At 38.6% G+C, this 6,571-nt stretch overlaps 1 long non-coding RNA gene across 1 annotated transcript in view; it reads right to left on the reverse strand.

The window, feature by feature from the left end:
- Positions 1-3,896, reverse strand: part of LOC127421770 (uncharacterized) — a 40,461-nt gene extending 36,565 nt beyond the window's left edge. The window contains exon 1 of the long non-coding RNA XR_007894090.1: positions 3,827-3,896. This is a non-coding gene — a long non-coding RNA (uncharacterized LOC127421770). The remainder of the gene's footprint in view (positions 1-3,826) is intronic.
- Between the last annotated feature and the right edge of the window lie 2,675 nt (positions 3,897-6,571).

A 6,571-nucleotide genomic window follows, 5' to 3' on the forward strand; every position in this document is an offset into this window, starting at 1 on the left:
TTCTTTGATTTTTTTTTTTTTTTCTGTTCTTTTTTGGTTTTCCCCTCAAGTATTACACATCTAAGATTGTTTTATGAGTGCCAGTAAATTTAGATGAAAGAGAAAGTATGTGCGCTAAATAATATATTGACAATAAAACAGACAACACAATTTTCTATTGCGCCATCATCACTGGCACAAAGTCATGAACAAATTTCTCAATAGGAGTGGTTCTTTTGAATGAATCAGTCAAATTGATTGCAGAATCAGACTGAAATGAACATGGGTCTGAAACATGGACTGAATTTGTCAAGACAATTCACTTCTTCACTGAATCAGCTCAGATGGCTCACTCGTTCACCAAACCGCAGGTTATGAGGTGTGAATAGAAATCAGCTGAGAACTGTTATCCGTGTTGTGAACATTTAGAAAGCAAAGGGTTAAAAATTTTAATTTGCAATGTAAGCGAAACGTAAATCAGTCTTATTACTGACTAGTTGTTCATTTGATAGTTTAAGTTTTTTAATAATAAATTGTATTTTAAAGTTGAAGTGTATAATTTCTGCAGGACCAAATGGAATTTCTAAAATAAACAATTTCGAATACACCCTCCATCTTCCATTGGGTTAGAATGGAACAAACAGATAGTCTCACCCCAAACTGGTTGAACCAATACTGTCATGTAAGGCTGGATGGGCCAAAGTAAACAGATCAATGTTTAAAAGTGTCATAAAATCACATTGTTACACTTTTCAGGGAAATCAACCTACAAATGGTTAAGATCTGTGAAGAGGAGGTGTGCCGTGTCTTCCGGAAACAAAAGACAAGGAAAGCACAGGGCCTAGATGGTGTTTCACCCACTTGTTTATAATCCTGTGCTGACAAGCTGGCCCAGTCTTCACACAGATCTTCAACAGATCACTTGAGCAGTGTTCCTCACTGCTTCAAAAGCTCCACCATAATTCCTGTCCCAAAGAAACCCAAAATCACAGGACGTAATGACTATAGACCCATCACTCTGACGTCTGTGGTCATGAAGTCATTTGAAAGATTGGTGTTGGCCCACCTGAAGGACATCACTGGACCCTTTTTAGATCTCCTTCAATTTGCTTATCGAGCAAACAGGTCTTTGGATGATGCAGTCAACATGGGATTGCATCTTATCCTGCAATATCTGGACAGACCAGGGACATATGCAAGGATCCTTTTTGTGGACTTCAGTTCAGCTTTCAGCACCATCATCCCAGCTATTCTCCGGACTAAATTATACCAACTCTCTGTTCTCATGTCTATCTGTCAGTTGATCACCAGCTTTCTGACGGACAGGCAGCAGCTAGTGAGACAGGGTAAATTCACTTCCAGCACATGTACGATCAGCACTGGTGCCCCCCAGGGATGTGTGTTCTCTCCATTACTCTTCTCCCTATATACCAATGACTGCACTGCCAAGGATCCCTCTGTCAAGCTCCTGAAGTTTGCAGATTACACTACTGTCATCGGCCTCATCCAGGATGATGAAGAGTCTGTATACAGAAGGGAGGTTGAACGGCTGGCTCACTGGTGCAGTCAAAATAACCTGGAGCTGAACATACTCAAAACAGTGGAGATGATAGTGGACTTTAGGAGGAACACCCCAACATTGACCCTGCTCACCATTCTAAACAGCACTGTGGCAGGAGTGGAGTCATTCAGGTTCCTGGGCACTACCATCTCACAGGACCTGAAGTGGGAGACCCACATTGACTCCATTGTGAAAAAGGCCCAGCAGAGGTTGTACTTCCTTTGCCAGCTGAGGAAGTTCAGCCTGCAACAGGCACTGCTGATACAGTTCTACTCAGCAGTCACTGAGTCTGTCCTCTGCACTTCAATATCTGTCTGGCTTGGTTCAGCTATGAAATCGGACATCAGAAGACTACAAAGGACTGCTGAGCGTATTATTGGTTGCCCCTTGCCCTCCCTTCAAGAACTGTACACTTTCTGAGTGATATAAAGGGCTGGAAAAATCACTCTGGACCCCACTCACCCAGCCTACTACCTTTTGAATTGTTGCCTTCTGGCAGGCGCTACAGAGCACTGAGCACCAGAACTATCAGGCACAGGAACAGTTTTTTCCCTCAGGCTATCCATCTCATGAACAGTTAAAACTGCCCCATTGAGCAATAATTATGTGCAATACAGAGCTTAGTCTATTTATATTTATCCAACATACACTACCTCTTCTGCCATACATTCCCTTGCATCTGTATATAACAGATTTGTATTTGTACATATGTATATATTACAGTTGTGCTCAAAAGTTTGCATACCCAGGCAGAAATTGTGAAATTTTGGCATTGATTTTGAAAATATGACTGATCATGCAAAGGATAGTGAGGATAGTGATCATATGAAGCCATTTATCATCACATAGTTGTTTGGCTCATTTTTAAATCATAATGATAACAGAAATCACCCAAATGGCCCTGATCAAAAGTTTACATACCCTTGAATGTTTGGCCTTATTACAGACACACAAGGTGACACACACAGGTTTAAATGGCAATTAAAGGTTAATTTCCCACACCTGTGGCTTTTTAAATTGCAATTAGTGTCTGTGTATAAATAGTCAATGAGTTTGTTATTATATTGTAACCGGGCTTTTTTGTGGCATTGGCTTCTTTCTGGCAACTGGACCATGCAGCTCATTTTTGTTCAAGTATCGTTGTATTGTTCTCCTTGAAACAACCACACCGTCTTTTTCCAGAAAGGTATGCAAACTTTTGAGCACAAGTGTATATACATTATATATATACTGTAACGGGGTAAAAGGGAAAGGAAGAGGCGAGAACCGGCTTGGCAAAAATGTCTTATTGTGTATTTCTATATATACTTCTATTTTCTATTCAATTTATTATTATCTCTGTCTTGTTGTTGCATTGTTGTGCACTGGAAGCTTCTGTCACCAAGACAAATTCCTTGTATGTGTAAGCATAATTGGCAATAAAGCTCATTCTGATTCTGACTTTTAGTTGTCTCTGCATATCAAGCTGGGTTATGAGAAAGTATTTTAACACAGAAAAAAAATTACACACTTCAGCTTTAATTCAATAATAATGATAATGATAATAATCATAATAGTATAGTGATAAAATGCTATTGTTATTGTTTAGCAAGCTGTTGGGCCCATTTTCAGGGTTGGGGTTGTTAAAACTGCCTGTCGGCAACACTTTAATGCTATTATGCTGTTCCTGATTACATAGTGAGTACAGGTAATTTCACCATTACACTCTGACTTACTTTTTGAGTAAATGTCATTCCTTTAGTGATGTCCATCGTGTGCTGCAGCTGACTTTTATGCCTGACAAAATTAGCTTTTCTTGACGTACCTTTCAGCACAGATCTCTTTGTTAAAGAGCATTTTACCTGTCTCTCTCTCTTTCTCTCTCTCCCTCTAGCGGTGTCATTAAAGGTTAGCCATCTGTGTCACTACTATGAGCCATGATGACCTGCGGGACATGGGCGTATGTTCAAGGCAGGCGGGTGGGTTTCACATGCATGAGCCTTCCCTTCAGACTTAATGGAACAGACTAGATAATATTAAACTAATGATTCTCTTTCGTTCTCTCTCGGTTCCTTCCACCCCCTCCCTTTCTTTCTCTGTTCCCACTAACCAGAGCCATTTACAAAGTTAATGACAAAAAAATAGAGACAGAAAGAGCAGCTGAAAGGGAGAAGAAAGGGGGGAATAAAGAATGATCGAGGGACTAGGTAAAAAGAAAATGTGAAAGAGCAGTAAACAGAACTTTTGGCTTGTTTGGTGTATGTTAAAGGGTTAGTTCACCCAAAAATTGTTTAATCATTTACTCACCTTCATGCCATCCCAGATGTATATGACCTTCATTCTTCTGCAGAACACAAATAAAGATTTTTAGAAGAATATCTCAGCTCTGTTGGTCCATACAATGCAAGTGAATGGTGATCAGGCATTTGAAGCTCCAAAAAACAGATACATTCAGCATAAACATAATCAATGAAACTCCAGTGGTTTAATCAATGTTTTCTGAAGTGATCCAGTTGGTTTTGGGTGAGAACAGACAAAAATATAACTCCTTTTTCACTGTACATCTAGACAGAAGTCTCCTTGGAAAGCTGTGGCTTCTTAACAAGCAGTTTGATAACTGCCATTTTAAAGTTTCTTGGGACATGTCCTAAGGATAGCGAGGACTTAAGAAGAGGTTCTGAGATTACAGGGAATACCTCTTTTAAGAGCTTAGTTGGTATTGGATCTAACATACATGTTGTGACTTGATTTTTTTTTTCTTAGCTCTTCATGACCTATGACAGTGATGGATTAAAGTTGCTCATGAGGAAAATTATGAGACACTGTTTTCTGAGGTGCTGTGACTGTTGATTTCATAATTCAAATTTTATTTCTGATGATTTCTATTTTATCAGTAAAAAAAATTAATGAAGTTTTTACTATTGTGCTGCAACGGAATATCTGGTTCAGTCGATGGAATCCAATTTAGCCACAATACTGAATAAACACCTAGGATTGTGATTATTTTCTATGAGTTTGCTAAAATATGCTGACCTGGCAGCTTATAGTGCCTGTCTGTAGCTACAGACACTGTCCTTCCATGCACCATGAAATACCTCTAATTTTGTATTCTTTCACTTGTGCTCCATTTTCCGAGCTGCTCTCTTGAGAGTGTGAGTGTTATCATTATACCATGGTGCAGGCTTTTTTCTTTAATTTTCTTTAATCAAAGGGGGGCGACGCTATCAAAAGTGCTAGAGAAGGCTGTATTTATATTTTCTGTTAATACATCAAGTTCTTCTAGATATTTTGGCTTACTGAGTATGTGAGACAATTCTGGAAGACTTTTAGTGAAGCTATCTTTAGTGGTGGAAATAATAGTTCTACCTGAACGATAGCGTGGTGTAGATTGTGTGACATTAGCAGATCGCAGAAAACAAGAGATGAGGTAATGATCTGAGATGTCATCACTCTGCGGTAGATTTTCTATAGTATCAACATCAACTCCATATGACAGAATTAAATCTAGCATATGATTATTGTGATGAGTTGGTCATGTCACATTTTGTCTGACTCCAAGAGAGTTTTCAAAGTTGTCAAGTTATCAATAAATGCAAATCCCAATATGTCATTTTCATTATCTATGTGAATGCATCCATGCACAACTCACCACGCGCCCCACCAAAAGCGAGAACCACATTATAGTGACCACGATGAGGTTACCCCATTTGACTCTACCCTCTCTAGCAACCAGACTAATTTGGTTGCTTAGGAGACCTGGTTGGAGTCACTCAGCACGCCCTGGATTCGAACTCACGACTCCAGGGGTGGTAGTCAGTGTCTTCACTTGCTGAGCTATCCAGGCCCCCCAGCATTAACATTTTTACAATTCTTCTTTTGTGTTCCACTAAAAAACATATAGCATATAGATTAGCACAAGGGTAAGCAAACAATGACATAATTTAAAATTTCAGGTGAATTATTTCTTATGTAACACATTTACGAGACATCTGTACACAAATATGATGCTTAAAAATATATGGTGATGCTTTCCAGATGATGTGTATTTGTGTGTGTGCTTATTTGGTAGTATCATCAAGTGTCAACAATATGGCTACAGTCACTGGATAGTTCTCCCTAATGTAGCCGTAGTTACCGCAGACTACCCGCTTTGGTACGGCGCTGTATGTAAGGGAGGGATGAAGAAGAGCTGAATGCAAGGGCGTAGCTGACGCATTTTTCGTGGACTTGTATACAGTATTCTTTGCGTTTTGTTACTTTGGGCTGATTGAGAGACCATTCATCCAATCACAGGTGAGTTTCGTAAGCCGTAACAACCCTTGCATAATAGGCCATCAGTCAGACAGTCTAATCAATGCGGCTCAGTTCATTTCTACAAAGTTGCTTTCAACAATGCTCATTTATCCATGTTTTTCATTGATGTTGATCTAAATTAATAATCTAGAGATGAAGAACACACAAATGAGAGTTATTTATCGGCATATCATTCTTGATTGGCAGCATTACGTGAAATGCACTGCAGAGAAAAAACAAAAGACAATCCTTCTTTTAAGCACATTGTAAGTGGAGTTTATATCAGCGCATGTGTCTTCATTAAGTCATGCTTTTTACATTATGTTTGTGAGGTAATAGTTTGATTGGTTGTTTTTGCCAATTTAAGCAGATTACTAGATCTGTGTTAAATATGTAAAGCTATTTTTAATATCAGCTCCTGTTTTTACATCTATGCTGGTGTGCAGTCGACAAAATGTAGGAAAAAAGATAGATCTGCTGTGTTCTTAGAACACTTAGGCATTTTACTGAAGCGAATAGATAAGTAGACACGCTTTTTTTATATGTACATGAAAACGTACGGACGTTATTGAAACTCATTATAATAAAACTATTATTGTTGTCTTTTGATAAAAGTCATGCTCAGCAGCTCAAAAACTGTAGAGAAATTATAGATTTGCTTTGTTCTTATAATATTTAAAACCTCTACTAAAGTCTATTTGTAGGTCTGTATACATACAAATTTTAAAGGATTAAAATGTTCTTTTGATTGTTGATTCA

Source organism: Myxocyprinus asiaticus, chromosome 31 (assembly GCF_019703515.2).
Source record: "Myxocyprinus asiaticus isolate MX2 ecotype Aquarium Trade chromosome 31, UBuf_Myxa_2, whole genome shotgun sequence".
In the NCBI taxonomy this organism is placed as follows: domain Eukaryota; kingdom Metazoa; phylum Chordata; class Actinopteri; order Cypriniformes; family Catostomidae; genus Myxocyprinus; species Myxocyprinus asiaticus.